This window comes from Octopus sinensis, linkage group LG3 (genome assembly GCF_006345805.1).
Source record: "Octopus sinensis linkage group LG3, ASM634580v1, whole genome shotgun sequence".
NCBI classification, from domain to species: domain Eukaryota; kingdom Metazoa; phylum Mollusca; class Cephalopoda; order Octopoda; family Octopodidae; genus Octopus; species Octopus sinensis.
In genome coordinates, this window is record NC_042999.1 from 81,502,367 (window position 1) to 81,526,246 (window position 23,880).

The following is a 23,880-nucleotide window of genomic DNA, read 5'->3' on the forward strand; positions in this document are numbered from 1 at the left end:
GGAAATACACATTCAGAAACACATATAAAAATATAAAGTATATAATGTAAATGTTGAAAAATGCTTCCGAAATACGTTCAGAATCTAACGGAATGCGTCAGTATCTTGTCGTGTACTTGGCAGGAAAAACGAAAAATGCTTCCGAGTAGAAAATCAAAATTATTTTTAACCAACATATTTATAATATTATTTACAGTTTTAAGTATATATTTCTCATTTCATGACAAATGCAATGAAAGAGAAATAGCGATAAAGAACAATTTAGTTCTATTGTTGTTGTTATAAGTAAATGTTTATAAAAGAAGTTTTAACAGATAATTTAAACGATTTCGTAAGATGGATGTTATAGGAAATCCTATTCTACATCTCGGCTGCAGTCCTACTAAGCCCATATCGCTAATATATTTAATTACCAATGCATTCAGTTGATTATATTGTCTTCAAATGTATTCTTTAGCAGTCTAGTGATAATTTTCGAAGTGAGCGTAATGAAATACAAAACGTAACCCAAGTGACACGAATTGTATGAAAACAAATTTGCTTTACTGCTCCTCTTTTATTATGGTTTGCATAAAATTTCTCATTAGTATACATTATTGACTTGACTAATATTTCCAGACTTTTATTAAACATTCCCCAAAACTAATAAATATATATATATATATATATATATATATATATATATATAAAAGTAAACCAATTGGTAAAAAATTAAAGCGGCACCGGACAGATTTTAAGCATGTACAACATAAAATCGATAAGCTTAACATCTCCACCACCACACAGTAGGTCAGTAGTTTAATATCAATAACGGACATAAATCAATAAATACTGATATCCTTATATTTCAGAGACGGGACCTCATAAACAACTATTATTCTAGCATAGTTGCATCTTCTCGTTCTCTTCGTCATGAAGAGTGTCTGCGTGGCCGATTTATTCTCGGATTTATTCGAATAATTGCAGCACCCATCGCTTCTTCGCAAGCACTCACGAGTCACGGGTAGTGAGTGTGCTTGGAGCTCCCTACTTTGGCTGTATTTCACCCTGCTCAGTTATAACGATAGTGTAGCTGTGAATACAATAATGCTTTCTCCTAGAGACGTTAGTTACCGAAGTTAAACGAAATATCACACCTGATACATTTATGGTATAGCTGTGAATACAATAATGTTTTTTCTTAGATACTGAATACCCATCTAGTATTACTAAATACCTACAATAATCCAAAATATACGCTGAACATACGCTTGCTCCATCCAGCAATTTCATACATTGTTTTTGTAATGCTTAGATTCTAGCAAACCTCTACATGAGACAAAATTAGTAGGATAAACGGTTTAGACGCTTCCCTATTGACAACGTAATGGATTGTATGAGATCAAATGTTACGGCCAATACTGACTAAAGAAGCCACTTCACAAAGCATATTCTTCGAAAAAGTTCCGTCTTATTTAACGTATGACATATTCATGTGGACATGCATTTACAAATCGATAAAAATAACTCTGAAAAATACTTAAGTAAAAACAACAGCAAATATATCGTACATATCGACGTTCGTCCCATGTTCAGTACACACATACACCTACATTCTATCTATTGTCTTTCCCATGTTTTAGTCGTTAGAGTGCGGCTGTGCTAGAGTATCGCCCTAAAGAAACTTTGTGTCCGAATGAATCGATCCTAGCATTTATTTTTTTAACTACATCTAATGGTCTATTATGCCGAACTAGTAACTTACAGGGACATAAACAAATCATTGGTGGATTTCAAGTGGTGCTGGGAGAAACATACTAACACACACACGCACATCTATATACATATATATATATATATATATATATAATATATATATATATATATACATATATATGTATATATATATGTGTGTGTGTGTGTGCGAATGCGTGTGTGAGAGAGAGAAAAAGTTTGTGTAATCTGCTTTGCGGTAAGCAGTTCGCTTCCCAACAATATTGTACGGGCTTAAAATCCACACCATGGTAAATTGAGCCTGAGACTTCTGCGTAACGTCGGGCCGTGTAAGTGAATTTGGTACCATGGTGTGGATTTTAAGCCCGTACAATATTGTTGGGAAGCGAACTGCTTACCACAAAGCAGATTACACAAACTTTTCTCTCTCCCACACACGCATATACATACATAAACATACAATATATTTATATATTTATATATATATTTATAATATATTAATATATATTTATAATATATTTATTATATATATATATAATATATATATATATATTATATATATATAATATATATATATATATATATATAAAATATTATTTGAGACAAAACCACTATTTTGCAAAACAAACAGGAAAGACTTAATCAATACATAAAATTTAATAAATAGTCAAAAAACCGCCACTACAATCGTTTCTTGTCTTGATCGACAATCTTCAGGTGGACTTCCAATAATTCAGTTACAAATTATGAAGTACTTCATAATTTGTAACTGAATTATTGGAAGTCCACCTGAAGATTGTCGATCAAGACAAGAAACGATTGTAGTGGCGGTTTTTTGACTATTATTAAATTTTATGTATTGATTAAGTCTTTCCTTTTGTTTTGCAAAATAGTGGTTTTGTCTCAAATAATATTTATAATATTTTACTATAAAATTGGATTTAATCCTAAATCATGTTTTTTTTTTCCCTGTAATTTGGATATATTCCCTAATATTTATTATATATATATATATATATATATATATATATATATATATATATATATATATATATAACGTGCATGTACCTATGGATGCAGATGTACATTTTTCTGTCCATCTGTTTTGTATATGTATACATATATTTGACTATATGTAGGCATGTGTATCTTCGTATGTGCATACATGTATATATGTATTTGCGAGCATATGTATAATATCTGTACATAATACATCGACGGTAATTATATTGAAATCACATGCAAAATATATTCAAATTTTATGCAAATTAAATACGAAGCAATAACTTTATTATTTTCATGTGAGTTTACAGCGATATAATTCTGTTGATGCTAAGCTGCTATATTTCTCTGGAGGTTTACTCTGTTAAATTTTGCCGAAAGACTGGAAATAACAAGACAAGCTTTGTAAAACCAAAAGACAATGCTAGCAGATAAACAGATCGAACAATTTATTTTGTCACAAAACTCCTGAACTGCCTAGTAACAGAAACGTTTCTCGTATTTATTTTGCTTCACGTCTTTAAACTATTATGTTAACAAAGTTTTGCTGTCCATATTGTTTGATATTTTGATATTTTTAGTTATTTTGTTATTCTCTGCTATTTACTGAGAAAAAGAATGCATATTTATTGGTTTAACACTTTCGAAATGAATACGTAAGATAAAATTTCAAAAAGTCAATACTTCATTTATTATTATTTATTATTATTTCAGTAAACTGCATTCCTATTGCATAATTTTACTGCATAACTCTGCACAACTCTGTGAGATTTAATTGTGTGAAAGTTTGTACAATATAGAAATATACAGAAAATTTTAGTCAAATCTAATGTTCATGTAATCCATAAGTCCTAGCACCCAATGTGTTACCTTGAGTCCATGTTATTAACATTTATCACATTGTGGATTAAGAAGACGCTCCACAAACGGAGCCATTCTGGTTTTATTTCTTACTCTTTCAATCTGACATTAAGTATCTTTGCTAGAATATTAAGATTTAGCTGATTGTATGCGTCAAGACAAATGCAATGCAGGATGATTTTCTTTTACTTTAAACTATTTCAATCAAAAGTTTAGAAAAATAACACTCCCTCTTTAACTTTTACATCGGTGATTTACAAAATGTGAACACAACACAAATGCTGCATTTTCTTTCAGTAGTAGAGAAATTCACCAACGTAAAGACATGAACAACAAAACGATGCCGTTTGGAAGCAATTAGTATGTCACTCATCCTGCAAGGAATTGTAGCTTAAATAACTTTTAAATCATAATCTTGAGTATTAAAAAGAACATTCAAATTAACATTAATATAAAAGAGAAATGGCTGAAATAACGTCGATCATAGATTAAGGCGAACAAAATTCGGACCTTCGTATCATAGGTGATTTACCTCTATTGTGAAATATATAGAAATATACTGCAAAAAAAAATAGAGGAAAACAATGTCGTCTTAATTATGTGAATATTCAATATGAGGAATTACAACCGTATTTCGTGGTCTGCTACCAGAACAGCTCCTTTACAGGATCCATTTTGCTCAAGACATCATCAGGAGGAACCACGTCCCGTCTCGGCCCCTACTCTCTACCGTTTTGACGTAGCCAGGCCCCCCTGTTCGGAGGTGTCTTCAGCTCGGGTGTTGGGTGCATGTCTTCTTTCTTTTTCTTTCTTCTGTTCCCTGGCCTCTTAGATGTATCGTCAGCGAGTGTTAGCCGGTGACTGACTGACTTGTCAAAATTTTCCCTTTAAATACCTGCCGCTAGGCTCCAGCAGGCATACCCAACAAGTTGTCACGTGACACTGTCTCACCTTAACTGACTAGTGAAGGCGCGTAGTCTTAACCCGCGCATTCTCTAAACGACCGCCACTTGTCAGTCAGCGAAGCTGATTCAGTGTCAGCTTGTCTCACCTAGTGATGTTATTTCCCGCCGGCATGTTATAACTTTCAAGCCAATTTTGGTCTCCCCGCTTCAGCCATATATAGAAACTGGCTTTTTCCGCCACCTCCTGTACTCTCCTTATTAGTTTTCGCAGCTCGGCGCTATAAAAATCAAATATTTTGAAAAGCGTTGTCATTTACCTTTCAATGAAGCCACTAGCCCCCACTGCCAGGTGATAATATTCGACATTCCATCCCTGTTCTCTGCATTCTTCGATTAGTTTTTCGTACCTTTTCTCCTTTCGTTCCTCTGCATTGCCGATGTTCTCTTCCCAAGGTACTGTCAGTTCTAGTAAAATTTCTATTCTCCGTTCTCTGTTCCATAGGACTAAATCTAACCAGAATTGCCTAATTTTTTGGCAATGATTAGAATTGGATGAAACAAGAAGGCTTTGGCTTTAAATAGAAACATACACGATGAGAATAATAATAATAATAATAATAATAATAATAATAATAATAATAATAATAATAATAATAATAATAATAATATAATAATAATAATAATAATAATAATACTACTACTACTACTACTAATAATAATAATAATAATAATAAATAATAATGATAATACTAATAATAATAATGATGATGATAATAATAATAATGATGATAATAATAATAATAATAATAATAAAAGCCTCCCCACCAGAAAATACCAAAAACTTGTAACTGCAGAATATGTGAAGATGGACAAGAAACAATAAATCATATTACCTCTGGCTGCCCAGTCCTGGCTAAGAAGGAATATATTCATAAACATGACAGAGTTGGGACCTACATACACTGGACGCTATGCCAGCATTACGGAATAACAACAGAAAAAAATGGTATAGGCACACACCAGAAAAGGTCACAGAAAACGAGAAAGCAACTCTGGGATATGCCAATACACACAGGTACAGAAATTAAGGCCAACAGACCAGATATAGTTGTCAGAGATCATAAAGGAAAAAAATGCTTTCTAATTGATGTATCAATACCAGCAAATGATAACGTGTCTCTAAAAGAAATGGTGAAACTTACAAAATACAATGACCTGGAAATAGAGGTAACCAGAATGTGGAATATAAAGACAGAAACAATTCCTATCATAGTAGGTGCATTAGGCATGATAAAAAAGTATTCAGACAAATACGTAACAAAGACACTAGGACGTACAAACACATATAACATACAGAAAATTGCACTACTAGACACTGCACACATCCTACGCAAAGCACTTTCCATACAGTAACCATCAGAGCATCACAACAAATCACAGCATATACCCAAGGCACACAGCGCTGCACTCGGTAGTGAATTGAAAGCACTCTATAAAAATAAAATTACTGAATAATAACAATAATGATGATAATATTAAGACCATGATAACCATAATTTACTGTCAGAAGAACAGGAAGGTTGACTGAAGAAGCCTAGAAGAACGCATGACCATTTATACATCGACAAAGCAGTTCTAAATGAAGTAAAAGCTAGTAAGAAAAATCTAACAATAGCATGGATAGATTATCAGAAATCCTATGACATGATACCACACTCATGGATAAGTGGATGTTTGAGCATGTTCAGTAGAGCAACATAAGAGAATGACCTTCTCTTAATAAAAAGTAGATCTCTATTTAGGTGACACTCTCTTAGGGAAAGTTAATATCAAGACAGAAATTTTCCAATGGAACACGTCATCCCCTTTAATATTTGTCTTATGCTTGATAGCGCTCAGTTTAGTATTAAGAAAGTCAAAGCCAGAGTATCAGTTCAGTAATAGTAATGGAGATCTTAACCATTTGCTTTACGTGGATCATCTGAAGCTTTTTAATAAGAAAGAAAAATAAATAGATTTCTTAATATAGACTGTATTACATTTCAGCAAAGATATATGCATGGAATTTGGTATAGATAATCGTGAAATGTTAGTCATGAGAAGGGGACAAGTAGTTAATAGTGAAGGCATACAATTACCAGATGGCTAGACATTAAAATCATTGAAAGGGGGAGAGATTTATAAGTATCTACGAGTAGTAGAATCTGACAGATTTCTAACAACAGAAAGGGAAATGAAAATTGAGGAGTACATCCGAACACTAATGAAGTCAAAGTTAAATGGTTCGAATCTAGGGAAGACTGAAAATACTTTGGAGGTATCATTACTTAGATACTCAGCAGCTTTTATAGATTGGACAAAAAATGAATTAGCAAAGCTAGACATAAGAACTAGGTATGAATTTAATATGAATGGAGGACTCCACACAAAAGCAGGGGTAGGAAGATTATATTTATCTAGTAAGGTAGGTGGGAGAGGCTTAATATCAGTAGAAGACTGCGTGGAGTTAGCAAGAGTACATAGTGCGTAATAGTGAAAAATATTTATTAAGATATGCTAGATTCACAGCAAGAAATAGGGAACCCCCACCAAAAAAAAACAACAAAAACAAACGACGTTAAAAATCAGAAAAAGGAACAGAAGTTAGCTAGCTGAATGCTAGGAGAAAACTTTGCATGGTAGATTCCCAAAGGTAGTTGCAGCAAATAGTAGTAGTGGGACACGGTTATAGCTGCAGAATGGCTGAAAAGTGAGACAGAAATTTTGTTAGTAGCAGCACAATATCAAGCATTAAGGATCGATTGGATAAAAGTCAAGGTAGACCAAAGTCAAGTAGATTCCTAATGTAGGTTATGCGAAGCAAATGATAAATGTGTTACTCATAAGTAAATATAGCATGCTGGTACAGAGAGAATACAAGAAAAGATATGACAATTTTAGGGGTGTAATCCAGTGTGAGTTATGTAGAAAGCTAGAATCTGAACTTACTACTAAACTAGAAATACAAGTTGTTGTGGGACTTTAACATTCAAACTGACAGAGTGATAGAAGCTTGAAGGCCTGATTTAGTAGTAGATAAAGAGAATAGAAAGTACCATATAATTTATTTTACAGTTCCAAATGATGAAAAATCCTTGGGTCAAATTAAACGGACGGAATAAGATCGATGCTATCAACACCTGGGTAGTTTCACTCCTTAGATATGGGGGAAGGGTAATCGCACGGACAGTAGACGAAATAAACAACTTATTGGATCCGAACACAGCATTAAAGCAGTAGAAAACAACATAGCATGGTATGTAAAAAATGCCACAGAACCGATATTACTAGAAGTAAGAATGTTAGGCTTGTGTAGGATGAAAGATTGCAAAAACCTATAAAAGAAATTGAAAACGAATGAAACAGTAAATATGTGTGTAAAGAAAAGAATGCGTGGTTAATTTCATAGGGGTGTTAAATATAAGACAGACAGATTAAAAAGATGGCTGTGGATGACTAAAAGTGATTTTAAAGCGGAAAGGGAGGCTTTAATCTGTGTTGCCCAAAAGCAACCACTAAGAACAAACTACATAAAGTACAGAATAGACAACACAGCAGATAGTGATAAGTGCAGAATCTGTGGACAAAACGGTGAAACCTTATGGCATATTACCAATCAATATACACCATTAGCCCAGAAGGAATATAAGAGACGCCACGGCAATATAGCCAGGATTGTCCATTGGACACTTTGCAACAAGTATAGACTTGACAGAGCAAAAATGGGTATGACCACAAACCTGAAGGCATCGTCGAAAATAGAAATGGAAAGACCCTATGGGATTTTGTGATTCGGTGCGACCATGAGATAGAGAATAGGAAGCCGGACCTAGTCTTAATTGAGAACGAAAACAAATTATTCTGACAACAAGGTATGCGATAAAGAAGAAAGAAAAGTTGAAAGATATGACAGGTTAGCTTGGGAAGTTTAACAGTTACAGGTAGGTAGCAATAGTAACAATAATAGGAAGGTAGTAATAGTAACAATAATTGTCGGATCCCTGGGAACAGTGAACAAAAATATCGAGAAGTATGTGAAACAAATAGGGGCAGCAAAAAGGGTGGAGCACTTGCAGAAAACAGCACTGTTTGGAACCACCCGAATACTCCAGACGGTGCTCGAAAAATAAGAGCAGTTATCTTAGTTCACTGGTAGTGAAGAGCTGACACCGCAGTACATCTCCAGTGTTAGCAGCTGTGCAAAGGCAATAATAATAATAGTAGTAATAATAATAATAATAATAATAATAATAATAATAATAATAATAATAATAATAATAATAATAATAATAATAATAATAATAATATAATAATAATAATAATAATAATAATAATAATAATAATAATAAAAAAATAATGATAATGATGATGATGATGATGATGATAAAAATGATACCGCGAGTAAAATATTCCCATCGAAATAAAACACCTTCCATTGTGAGTGTGGACTCTGGCAATTATATTGATTCGTGAATGCATTTGTTATTCAATTTTATCAATTAAGAAAGGATGAAAGTCAAAAATCCTCCATGCTGGAATTGAAAATCAGAACATTAAAGAATGTAGCTAAGTATCAAGAGACGTTTGGCATTTTTTTTTCACATATTATGCCACTCAGTATAATGATTTTATCACGAAAATAAACATTTTGCATTTTCATCGATGCAACAATCGCTTTTGAGCAACATTTCTGCAGAATATCAAAGATATCAAAGAGCAACTACAACAACAGCGAAACTAACAAGATGTTCCATAAGAGAATTAAAAAGATGCGAATACAAAATACATAGTATGATACTGAATATGATGAATACAAAATTGACCAATTAAGAAGGATTCATACCTTTGCAAGTATTATAAAACATAGCCTTACTAGGCACATTACATGATTACACCCCGCAAATCAGTATTTGGCTAAATCATATTCTGGAACATTAAATGAACGGAAGTAACAGTGTAACATGCTTCACATCCCACACGCATATTATCACACACACTCCAAAAATCATATAGACACCTATCTATGTATATCCGTGTGCGTATACACATGATTTATGCATATATATATATATATATATATATATATATATCGACATTATCTGTTGTATATATATATATATAATGTATGTGCTTTGTTTATACGCCAGATTTGCTGCGGGATAGCATCTTCCCCCAACGAATTATATACAAAAGACAAACTATGTATGAGTGACTAATGTTTATATTATTAGAGCTGGTTTTCTTTCGTAATCACGCATGCGCGCACACACAATCACACACACACACAAACAGACACACACACACATACACACACACACACACACACACACACACACCACACACATATATATATATATATATATATATATAATATATATATATATATATACAGGGAGAGAGAGAGAACAAAATATTTTAGTGGAGAAAACACGAGTGGTGAATATGAACAGACAAAGAGAAAAGATGAAATATCACAGAAGATTTGTGTTACAGATTTAAGAGTGTATTAAAGCCGTGATAATAAAAAAATTATACACTTTTCTACAAAATAAGGTTTTGTTCTTGCAACATACTTGAAGTAAGGACCGGTTTTGCATTGCTCATCAAACTAAAAGATGAAAGAGACAAATTGCTAGGGGGGAAATATATCGCTAAGGTATATATATACATATATTTATATATATATATATGTGTGTGTGTTTGTGTGTCTTTGTTTGTCCCCCTAGCATTGCTTGACAACCGATGCTGGTGTGTTTACGTCGCCGTCACTTAGCGGTTCGGCAAAAGAGACCGATAGAATAAGTACTGGGCTTACAAAGAATAGTCCCGGGGTCGATTTGCTCGACTAAAGGCGGTGCTCCAGCATGGCCGCTGTCAAATGACTGAAGCAAGTAAAAGAGGAAAAGAGTAAAAGAATATATATATATATATATAGAGAGAGAGAGAGAGAGATAGACAGATAGATAGATAGATAGATCGATCGATCGATAGATAGATAGATAGATAGAGAGAGAGAGAGAGAGAGAAAGATACATTCTAATGGAAATCTTTAGTTAGTGTATAGTTTTTGAAAGTTATTAAGTTCTGTATATATATTATTCCTTTTACCCATCTCTTATGAATTATTTACGATATTTGAGCTGATTATGTCTACAAGAGTGCTGGGCTCATGCTTCTTGCCCTATAGAACAAATGTATTGTTATTTACTGGAGTATTGTAAATATTTTTTGTTTCCATGTGTTGGTTGGTTTTAAATTCCGAAATGTATCATCAGGATATTGCTTCATGCGTATGACATTGTTGATATGTTTCACGACAATGTAATGTGAATATTTTGGTCACTTGCTGATGTTATGAGTAACGCCTTAGATATATTGCTATGGCGCAAGATAGATCTGTCATATTGCAGACGTCTAGAGATATTTTCTCCCCTATTGATTACATTTTGACTAGCTGCCCCTTATTTCTGGAGAGCATTTTCTTCACAGATTCCCTGTACGATATTGCGGTTATTGGTATTCTCTAGCTTGTAATGTGTGTATTCTTGCATTGAATTCTGTTTACATGATGAATATTTGCTTTTCCCCCAACCTGTATTTAGATATATCAGTACGTTTTTATATTTACATAGTCATTTATATATGAAGAGAGCCTCTTCTGGGGAGTTTTTGTCTCATGGTATAGCTGTCCCCGCTGAGAGCACATGACAAAATCGTTTCTCATTCAACTGATTGATAATTGCTAAGTGACGCGATGCACGCTCAAAGATCATCTGGATTGATTTCATGCCATTGGCGTGAAAGATCCCAGTCGTTCATAACTTCCTAATCTTGACATGCATTACGCAGATTTCAAATAGCCAGATGTTTTTAGTAGCCCTGATACAAGCACGGATGTTGGAACAAGCATTTCAGAATATAGTTTTACTTAATACACGTAACATTCAATAGATAGCACATGTAATAGAGTATTAATAATTTCTGTCTCCAATGTGTCATGCGTGTAGCCATCACCATTTAGAATGAGCGTTTATTTTTCTATTCCTTTTATTATTTGTTTAATTATCTTTTATTTATTCACTTATTCTTCAATGCCGACCGCTTTCTTAGTCGGATCTCTTTCCTTCTCTATTTTTCGGTCCAAATTTCTTCCTCTGTATTTTCACTTGCTGCCCTCTGCTAACATTCTATATTTAATTTCTCTCTGTTTATTCTTCTCTCTACTTTGTCTTTTGTTTCTAATACATATTTTGCTTTTACTTTTCTCCTTATCCTTCTTTCACTTCACTAATGCTTTCATTAATTATTTGTGCTAAATTTACGTGGTGGTGGTGATAGTAGTAGTAGTAGAATTAGTACTAGTAGTAGTTTTAGTGGTAGTAACAGCAGCATCAGCAGCAGCAGTAGTAGTAGTAGTAGTAGTAGTAGTAGTAGTAGTAGTAGTAGTAGTAGTAGTAGTCCTGGAAAATGACTTCCTGGTTTTATTCATATGTATGCTGTCTTGAACTTCAGGAATATTTCATTTGCACAAAATAACGTTCATCTACTTCAATATGTATTCATTGCCATGAATATACACATATATATTGTATATATATATATATATATATATATATATATATATATATATATATATATATATATACAAGCATGCATATTTACATGCATTCGTATACACATATTCATGCACACAAGCGCGTAACGTAACTTTTATAACTTCATTTCATTATTTCATATTTGTTTTCTTATGACTCACAAAGCTATCAGACTTGTTGGTTAGTTTATATATGCTTGATTTATGGACCTTGATATAGTTGGGTGTGTAGGTACGCATGGCGTGTTTGGGTGGTCATATGTCATGCAAATATATTAACATATGTGTACATAAAAAAATATAGGTATTATATATAAATGTGTATAATATAAATATGACTATATGAATGTATCATATATAAAAGTATATAATATGCATATAAATATACATATATATATAAGCATATATATATATATAAATGCATATATTGTGAATAAACAAATATAAAATTGTGTATATTATGTATAAATATATGTATGATATATAAATATATAAATCTATATATCTATCTATATATATATATATATTATATATATATATATATATATATATATATATATACATATATGTTATACATCATATATCATAAAGAAATGTATATCGTATATATATAAATATATATACATATATATATAATATATAAATATGTATAGTATGTATAGGCACTTATGAATACCATATAGCGGGATATACATGAAATTATATTTATTTATATATGTGTGTGTATGTATGTGTGTGTATATACGCACACACACCACCGGTGTATTTACGTATGTATGCACATATATACGTATATATGAAGATATGCTCGCATGGATGTAAGTGTGCGCATACATGCAATTCCATTACGAACATGGAAAGGAGAGACAAAAATATCTAATCGAACTATAAAGGGAAAACAACAAAATATTTGATTTATCATTTCATCTTAAGTATCACTAAGCTTAGAGCAGTTGATGTAATCAGAAGGCAAATGAGTCAAATAGTTCAATAGCTGCAAATCAAATAACATTTGGAATAAGAAACAAAAAAAAATATTAAGAATATATCTATAAAAGACTGAACAAATAATGTATTACAAAATATAACAGGGGCACAATAATTGTGTTGTTTCGATTACATCTAACAATTTTTCCCGCTGATATAATTTCGTATTTATTGCAAGCAATGTTGTAAGATTAAATTTGTATTACAGAGTATGTGTCACATGAAGCCTTCATTGCAATATATATATATATATATATATATATATATATATATATATAATATATATATATATATATTATATATATATATATATATATCGTGACGTATATTGCCATTTCAATATGGCTAACCCCTAAGGGTGGATGCTACTGTAGTTTTTAGCCCCAGGAGGACACACTCCTCCAGCTGCCATAGACACACTATCTGTGTCCTGTCAGTATTTGCAAAGGGAAGTCATCCTTCCCGTCTTCAACTTATGATACACACGGACTCGAGTTTCGAGGTATTGACCTCTCGTCAGCGTGTGACAATCATAGTTGTCGCCGAGAATTAGATTTCCTTCACAAATACTTATACTTTTTCCAGCGCCCACTGTCGCTGATATTGAAAAAGTGAAATCAAACAATGATAAATATCAAAGTGAGTTATATACAGTAGCGGTAACACATCGTGACGTATATTGCCATTTCAATATGGCTAACCCCTAAGGGTGGATGCTACTGTAGTTTTTAGCCCCAGGAGGACACACTCCTCCAGCTGGCCATAGACACACTATCTGTGTCCTGTCAGTATTTGCAAAGGGAAGTCATCCTTCCCGTCTTCAACTTATGATACACACGGACTCGAGTTTCGAGGTATTGACCTCTCGTCAGCGTGTGACAATCATAGTTGTCGCCGAGAATTAGATTTCCTTCACAAATACTTATACTTTTTCCAGCGCCCACTGTCGCTGATATTGAAAAAGTGAAATCAAACAATGATAAATATCAAAGTGAGTTATATACAGTAGCGGTAACACATCGTGACGTATATTGCCATTTCAATATGGCTAACCCCTAAGGGTGGATGCTACTGTAGTTTTTAGCCCCAGGAGGACACACTCCTCCAGCTGGCCATAGACACACTATCTGTGTCCTGTCAGTATTTGCAAAGGGAATTCATCCTTCCCGTCTTCAACTTATGATACACACGGACTCGAGTTTCGAGGTATTGACCTCTCGTCAGCGTGTGACAATCATAGCTGTCGCCGAGAATTAGATTTCCTTCACAAATACTTATACTTTTTCCAGCGACCACTGTCGCTGATATTGAAAAAGTGAAATCAAACAATGATAAATATCAAAGTGAGTTATATACAGTAGCGGTAACACATCGTGACGTATATTGCCATTTCAATATATATATATATATATATTGCAATGAAGGCTTTCCGGTTTCAATGGCGTATGTATTCACCAGCTAGACGGTACACCAGTCCATCGCAGGGTTACTCATTTTTGCCAGCTGAGTGGACTGGAGCAACGTGAAATGAAATGTTTTGCTCAAGAATATAACGTGTCGTCCGGTCCAGGAATCGAAACCACAATCACACGATTGTGATGCAGACACCCTAACCACTAAGCCACGTGCCTCCACATTATATATATTTGTGTGTGTGTATGTATGTATATATATATATGTATATAAATATACATATATATATATATATATATATATATATATATATATATACATACACACATACACACACACACACACACATATATATAAAACATTTCATATATGCTCAAATATTCATTTTTAATGGCATATGCGATACGTATACCTCTGAGTGCGGGGTGAGCAGGTTGGGCATGTGAGTATGTAAGTGTGTAAGTGTGTACATAAATATACGTTTACACGTTGCTGTGTTTTTCAAAGTTTGTTCTTCTTTTAAAAGTTGTCAAATTCAATGAAAACTCTCTTTTTGCTTTTGCAATTATTGCCCTCATCAAATGCTCTTTCATTTTATTGATTCGTTTCATCATTGTGTCTCTTTATATCATTGATTGTGATTGATATTGAGTAGAATATATTTATGTGTTAGTGATATGTATGTTCGGCTGGTTACAACAATGATCCGTATCATTTTAATGATGATGATCTAAATGTGATAATGGCGGTAATGTTATTAATACTCATTACAGCGTCGCATGTTTTAAGTGATAATACATACGTGTACTTGTTTCCCTGGTACGTAATTTTTTTCCAACAACGAAGTATAGTATTAACAAAATGATTAAATAGTTCATGACACTGTAAGATTTGTACGTCATTTTTTATGGTACATGTATTATAAATAGTTCTGCTTTAAAGTATGAAAGTACAGAGAGGAAGGGTGTTTAAGTTGAATAATATTGATTTTTTTTAGTACAGGTAAAAACATAGATATATATTCTGAGACTGTACAAGTTGCAACATATATGCATTATTTTACGGCTGTGGTAGTTACAAATTGGAGTACAACACGCGAGATATTTTAGAAAACTAACCAGGTATGAGTTAAGTTACGCGTAGATAAAAAAAAAACTATATATACTGAAATTACTATCGTACCCTTTTTTATATGGATCTATTTCATTTTTCATAGGTAAACGGACGCACTAAAACTGTAAAAAATTGAGCAACATGAACAATGAAAACACGCACACAAACACTATTCCACACACGCTGAGACAAAAACTTGCCTTTGCACACGTGAGTGTGTGTATGTCTGTGTGTGTGTGTGTATGTGTGTGTGTGTGTGTGTGTGTGTGTGCGTGCGTGTATGTATGAAAATTGGTCGTATATAACAATGTGAAACGTAAAGATCATGGAGGACGTACGACAAAGCACCGCAAAGCACCTCCTAAACAGGACTTCACCCGAAGAAGGTTATGCTTTCAAATTGGTGAGATTGGTGAAACATTATCTTTTACGAGATTCTTCCTTTGGACGGGACAATCAATACGGATGTGTACTCTGACCAGTTCGACAAATTAAACGCAGCAATTAGCCAGAATCATCCAGAACTTACCTATCATACGGGCATTGTGTTTCATGAAGAAAATGGCAGAAAGTTTAAATCATTTTCAGTTTCCATATTGTGAAAATACTAGCTATAAAATTATAGATAACGAACAGTTAATGAACAGAGAAAATGAAATAATATATATGTATCAGAAAATCCCATTTGTAGCTTCTCGGCCACACGATGCCGCCACTATTATCCATTTATGCATTCACAATATGGGCTTCCTGTCTCCAAGGGTTTCATAATAAAGACAATAGTGTTTCACCTTCTTAAACAATTTACCTTGTCTTGGATATTTTCTTTTAAATACTCCAAACAACTACATGTTATTTCGTTAATAGATGCATAGCGGTAATATTTAATATGCTTTAATAAATAAGTAAGTAATTAATAACTGATAACATCTCCAAAGCAACACGTACTTAAGGTGTTGAAAGGTCGCTGCTATCGTGATAAAAGAAATCACATGTATAATTTCTCACCCAAAATTTAATAAATTTTGGAAGAATTAACTTTGCACATATACCCCTATTAACATACAGGAATTGTGTTTCATTTTCACATTAAAAGAAAATAACATTTAGGAAGACAAATGGATAATTATAGTGAAATTTAAGGCTTCTTTAATTGTTACTTTCTTGCCACTGAACCTAAAAGTCTGTTGGGATTATTGTTAAGGCTTTTATTTAAAAATTGTTTATTATGTGATTATCGCTTTTTAAATAACAATGTGTATGATACATATAAGGATCGGGTTCTTAAACTTGAATAATTAATAACACGTAAAAAGATTTTTAACCGTAAATTGAGCATTTTCACAAGTGTTTGTGGTACTATTTTACCGGTAGATAATTATACATTCACAATTCGACTATCACGAAGTAGATTCATATATATAAGAAAATTTAATTACTTGATTTCAAAATCTCCCATTCTAATTATAAGTGTAATGAGCCTAATTTATCATGACCACGTCATTTCCCATTGACAGCAAAAGGCTGAAGGAAATCTAAGAATATTACACGAAGTTGCAGTTTTCCTCATTGTGAAATCGAAACCAAAACCACGTAAGGCGAAATCTACCTCCCTCACATGATTCATGACTAACATGTGATTCATTGATATCTTTCTGAAAGAAAAAGTCTGTATACTTAACATGAACTTAGCTCAGCGCTAGAAGTCTTGCAGTGAAATGCAATATTTAAGACGTGCTTTCCGCAAAGAGAATAGGGGGATATTTTTTATTGCCCGATGAAATTCGTCAAGGGATCTGCAATCAATCATAAAGATCAATTTTAGAATTCCGGCTGCATTACGTGTCAGCAGGTTATCAATTTGCTGTGGCTTTATTGTAGAAAAGTGACGTAATTATGGAAACACTTCTATAACAAAGTTTGCTGCTTTCACACTGTGAAAGACAAATGATAAGATGAAGTTGCTTAGGAAATTGAAATCTCATGTATACTGCATTTGTAATAACTTTGAGCAGTATTCTTGGAAGGCTTTTACTTTCTACATTTTTTAATATAGGAAACGTTATACTTTGAATTTTAAGATCAAATACGACTGTAATTCAATTTAGAATTTTTGTGTAAGATAATCTATGTAGATGTTGATATAAAATACATTCACCCCATGCATTTAATAACCAGTGGTTAGTGACACATTTTCAATGACCACTCTCAACTGTAGAGTTTATCTTCTTAGAGGTCATTATCTACCATATTCAGACAAAAATAACTCCCCATCGAGTCAACGCGGGAACTTTAACATAATTATACGGCTAGGAGTTTAATTGAAATTAAATAATCACACTATCTTAAACGTCCATAAATTAATTCGATATTGTAACCACATATACGCCAGAAAGTCAGGAAAACGAGAGAGGAAAACATCTGATCACCAACAATACGAATCTCAAAAATACTCTTTATATTCTCGTAACCGGACATGTATATGTACATATATCCATTACTCGCCTGGAATATAGCTGAATATGAATGTGAAAGATTTCTCCAATTTGATAATTAAAGATTTGTGTTTTTATATTTATAGGTGGGCTTATCTTTGATGTTTTTATAGATGGTAAATTTGTCCTGAATGCTTACTCCGGAGGGTATTCTATGGATGCAACATGGAAAAGAAATGAGTTATGTGATAGTAAAGATGGATATTAGCATGTATATGACTCTTCGATGCACCATCGTTGTCGTGCACTGCCGAAGTAATGGCAGTAAAAATAGAATTCCATATCTGATCACAGGAATCAGATATGGCTTAGAGTATCATAACAGATTTTAATTCCAGTTTTTCAAAATAAAATCAAGTAAGACATGAAATTAAATGTTTTGTCTTTTTCGCCATAGGCTGAACTTTAAAATAACACTCTTTAGACAAACAGCAAATTATAACTCATATGCTGCATGACTATAAGCAAGGTATTAAATTAAACTCTCATAATAGTGAAACTACAAAATTATAAGCTATTACATTTCTTCAGCTTTTTCTAATATGTAAGTCATCTGTTCTATCCTCTCTTTAATGATTTTAAATAGTTTATTTCATAATAAAAACAGTGTTTATTACTTTCTTCCGAAAAACATCGACCCTTTCTCATAAACTACATGCTCAATAAAAGCTAATACCACTCGGCTGTATGTAATCTGTTTTCTATTCTTTCAAATTTTTATTAACATCACTGCCAAATTCACGAAACGACGAGAGCAAAAACCCTCAGTCATTAATCTTAGAATTTCAGATAATGTTCTATTGTTTTCCAATGTTGTATACTGAAATCTGGTAATTTTCTAAAAGTTGATTAAATATAATTCAATGTGCAGTCTCCAAATAATATTTAAACATATATAACTATGTTCTATCTTCGAAGCAAATATTAAAAGCTAAAGCAATATTATGACTTTCACTAAGAACTGAAATCATTTCATTCAAAATTGAAATAATTTTCAATTCCTATTGTTTACCCTGATACTATCGACAAAACAACTTCGAATAGCTAGAAAACTTTCCGGTACGCTTGCTGTTATGCATAAATATCTCCACAAATGCTGTTACTATTCGCTTTCTCAACTCTGTGTATATCTATGATCGAAACATTCCAACCCTATCAATATGAACATTTTAGCGGATGCGAAAATATTATATAATCTGTAGCGTTTATATAAACGGCAGAGGCTATTTTGAGAAACATGCATCTGGTATTTCTAACAATTTAATCGACTAATCATATCAAGTCTTCTTTGTTGGCCTGATTATACATAAAATTATTTTAGCTATTGCTGGAAGACACTTATGACCACGTAACTTACCGTCTTTTCTGAAAACGTCCATTGATGGAGCCTCAAACTTGTTTGATGTCACAAGAGAACTATCAGCTAAATGACTCTCGTGTCGCGCATTGGTGTCTTCACGACTACATACTATTTACTTGCTGGAAGTTATTATGATGTATTATACTAGATACTAAAACTGAAAATAGAACAAATATTATACTATCGGCTGATATATAAGTAGGAAGTAATTTCACTTGCAATTATCAGTATGCAAAATAGGCCAAGATTTTAAACCTGCTGGTAAACAGGCTCCTCTATTTATTAAGTTGTGCAGTGACAACTCGGTACAAACGGTAGCATAATCGTCGAGAATGCATACATGCACAGTTTATAGGGACGTAATATAGGGACGTGTTTGGTATCTGTTTCGATCTGGCTTGGACCACAGCTGTGGAAGCTTAATGAAAGAGTGAGGATCAATGCTGAAGTAGAGTGGTGTGCTGAAGTGATGATTGTGTGCTTTTAAAATGTTTCTAAGTTTTCCGGTTGGCTGGCCAAGTTATAGAGTTGACATGGAAAAGAGAGGAAATAGTGTTCTGTGATGTAAGGGCTGAAATAGTGTGTCTGTGATGTAAACTCTGAGTACTCTCCTGCTTGACAGCTATGGGGACCTCATTTAGAGTAAAATCTATCATTTATACATCTGTAGCGGCTGTAGCGGCGTTCATTCTGCGGAAAGAGTATTTTGTTTTGTGATGCGTGTAAATTTTGCAGAGAGAGATCACATATTCATGGTTGAATGATACTAATGAGATTTCGAGACGCGAGGCGCATGATAAAGCTATAATGTGAATGGGAATTCTCAAGGAGAGCTAGTGACATTTAAGTTTTATTCAATATTGTACCAGTCAGGCAGTTTTCACTTAGGGCACGATCATGCAGGCTCACAAGAAAGCTTCACAATAGATTGAAAGATTCACGAAAGACGTACGTAATGAGTTTAGGTAAGAGTTTCCGAGGTAAATACAGCTATAAACTACATATATCTAAGTACAATGAGTTTGCTGTCTCCGAAATTATAAAGCGCCGGAAACAGTTGTTAAGTAACGCACGGGGATACATATTACATACAAAAACTTGTTTCGTATCTAATAGTTTGAAACTGGTTTGAAACTAACCACTGAGATTGAAGATGTTGAAGACTGTAATTGTTAATGATTCATTTATCACTTTTCACTATGTGAAAAAATTACCAAGTTTACAATAATCAGGATATATTCAAGTAGATTTATAAAGCGCATAACGGTTTAGAATAAAGCAGAACTATCTCAGGAGTCCACTGTTGTAATGCAACATAAATAACACATGCTGAGTAATATTAATGAATTAAGAGTAGATAATTTGTTGTATGCGAATGCGTGGCTGTGATTGTATATCTCTGAGAGTTAGTTCAATGTGAATCCTGATACTATTAGTTTGACAAATGAATAGTATACACGTCTCTAAAGAGGTCTAATAAGAACAAAACAAACTCGTTGCTTTCATCAATTCGTTCTTGAGTCTAGCTTCTCATCATTCTTCATCGTTATTATGATTCAAATGTTCCAGCACACCGATTATTTTCAGTTACTCGAATTGGTTGAGTCCTTTATAATCTTATAGTATGTTTCTTAATTAATTTTCTAGTTACAGCATTTTGTCAAGTATCTTAACGTATAATATCAGTGAAATGAAACTTGTCAAATTATTACGTAAGTTACGCCTGACCATGTTTGTGTATAGTGACCAAACGCGCGATGTTCCAACCAAGAATATCGTTCCTAGTCATAATCTCATATGTATGAATGTATTTATGTGTATATGTATATATATATATATATATATATATATATATGTGTGTGTGTGTGTGTGTGTGTGTGTGTGTATGTGTGTGTGTGAGAGAGTATCTACATATGCATAGATGCGTATCTATACGTATATATTTGCATACACGCGCACACATGCGCGAACGCAATTTACTTACGTATATGCGTACAAACGTACACACATACATACTAGTCACACATATATATATATATATACATACATATATATATATATACATAAATGTATATATATATATATATATACATACATATATGTATATATATATATACATACATATATATATATATATATATATATTATATATATATATATATATATATAATATATATATATACATAAATGTATATATATATATATATTCTCAGATCTCTATGTCTAATTACATATTAGCATTTGGAAAGATGTTTTATGTATGTTGTCATTGCAGTAGTCTCACTTTATGAAGTTTTGAAATCACCGCATTTGAAATAAAGATTTTAAATTATGATAACAAGTTTGCGTAATAAAACTGTGTATAATAATGCATATATAATGTAAGACGTAAATTTACGCTCGGGCTGATGAGTTTTAGTGTATGTAATATATTAGTGAAGCAAGGTAGTGAATGTAACAGTACTATCTGGAATATGAAGAATAATTAAGGAAGCAAGATATCACAGTCACCTTTAGCTGGAGTTAAGTGTCGAAGGAACTGAAGTTATAATAATAAACATGAACATAAGAATATTTATGTGAAAGTAAAGTGCGAATTCGTAGGCTGTACGTAGTCTCTATTGTCTTACGTAGATTAACTATCTGCGCGTTCGTATACGCGCACACGCGAGCATCTATAAATCCAGCTGCTTGCACATAGATACTCTCCATATTTTTGCAAATATATACAAATATGTGGGCATATATGTATATATATATAATCCAAACGGGAAACAAAAAAACAACAACAATGGAACAATTACAGTATTATTATTAATAGGCGCTCAGGAAATGGAAGCAGGGAGGTATGACGTTTCGAGCGGAGCTCTTCGTCGGCAACATAAAGAAGGATCCCAGAGCGGGCAACAGGGATAGAGAAAAAAAACGACTGGTGTTTACGAGTTGCACATGGTGAAAGGCGGATGTTTACGATAACAAGAGCAAAGTAGGTTTCTAAAGGCAAAAGAGGAGACAGGTTGGTAACGCACAGATGTGTGTGTATGTGTGAGTGTGTGCGTGTGCGTGTGTGTATGTGTGTGTGTGAGGCGAGATAAAAAAAATATATATGTATGTGTTAGTGTGTGCGTCTGTGTGTAGGCGTGTGAGGTAGGGCGAGACAGTGGTCATCATAGCAGACAAAGGTCAGTATAGTAGAAAAGAAGAAGGAGAAGGGAGGGAGGGGAAGGGGTGGGGCGTATGTAGCGTGCCAGCGTGTGTTGAGTAGTAGTGTGTGTGTGTCAGTGTCGTGGTAGTATTAATGGCGAGTAGATTGAATGTGTGTAAGAGTAATGTATATATTTAAGCAATGTGTGTATATGTGTGCGCGTGTGTGTAACGAAAAAGGGGGGGGTAAGGAAAAAGGACTCCAGCTGAGGGGGTGATGGTAAAGTGGTCCCGCGGAGACGGGCGTGGGAAGACCCAACGACACGCGACGGTCCCAGGAACGGGCGGGGGGTCTCGTCGGGTCCAAGAGCGAGGTGCATGCGGCGCGTATGCGTGCGCGAACCGGCGCAAGCGCGTGTGTGCGCGCGCCTGCGAGTATGCGCGTAAGTATGTATGTGTGTGGATGTGTGAGTGTGTCTGTGTGTATGTCTGGTTGGCAGTGTGTCCGATGAATGTATGTGAGTATGTGTGTATATATGTGTGTGCATAGATGTATGTCCGTGTGTGTGTGTGTGTGTGTATGTGTATGAGTGTGTATGTATGTACGTGTGGGTGTGGGGAAGTGTGTGTATGTGCATGTGTGTGCGCGTACATACAGGTGTGTGAGTGAGTGTGTGTGTGTGTGTGTATGTATGTGTGAGTGTGTATGTATGTGTGTGTAGGATGCATGTATGTGTATGGGTGTATGTATGCGTGTGTGTATGTATGTATGTGTACGTGCGTGTGTGTGTGTGTATGCGTGTAGGTGTGCGCGTGTGCATGCATGCATGCATGTGCGTATGTGTGTGTGTGTGCATGTGTGTGGCTATATATGTATGTGCGTATATGTGTGTGTATGTGCGTACATGTGTGTGTGTATGCATGTGTGTGTATGTAGGTGTGTAGGCGTGTGTATATAGGTGTATATATGTAAGTATGTATGGGTGTGTCCGTGTATGTGTTGTGTAAGTATGTGTAGTATGTAGGTGTGTGGGCGTGTGTATATGTGTGTGTATGTAGGTGTGTGTGGGCGTGTGTATATAGGTGTATGTATGTATGTCTGGGTGTGTCCGTGCATGTTTGTGTGTGTGTGTGTGTATGCATGTGTATGTAGGTGTGTGTGTACGTTTGTATGTATGGGTGTATGCGTGTGTATGCGTGCGTGTGTGTATGTAGGTGCGTGTGTATGTGTGTGGGAGTGTAGGTGTGTGTGTG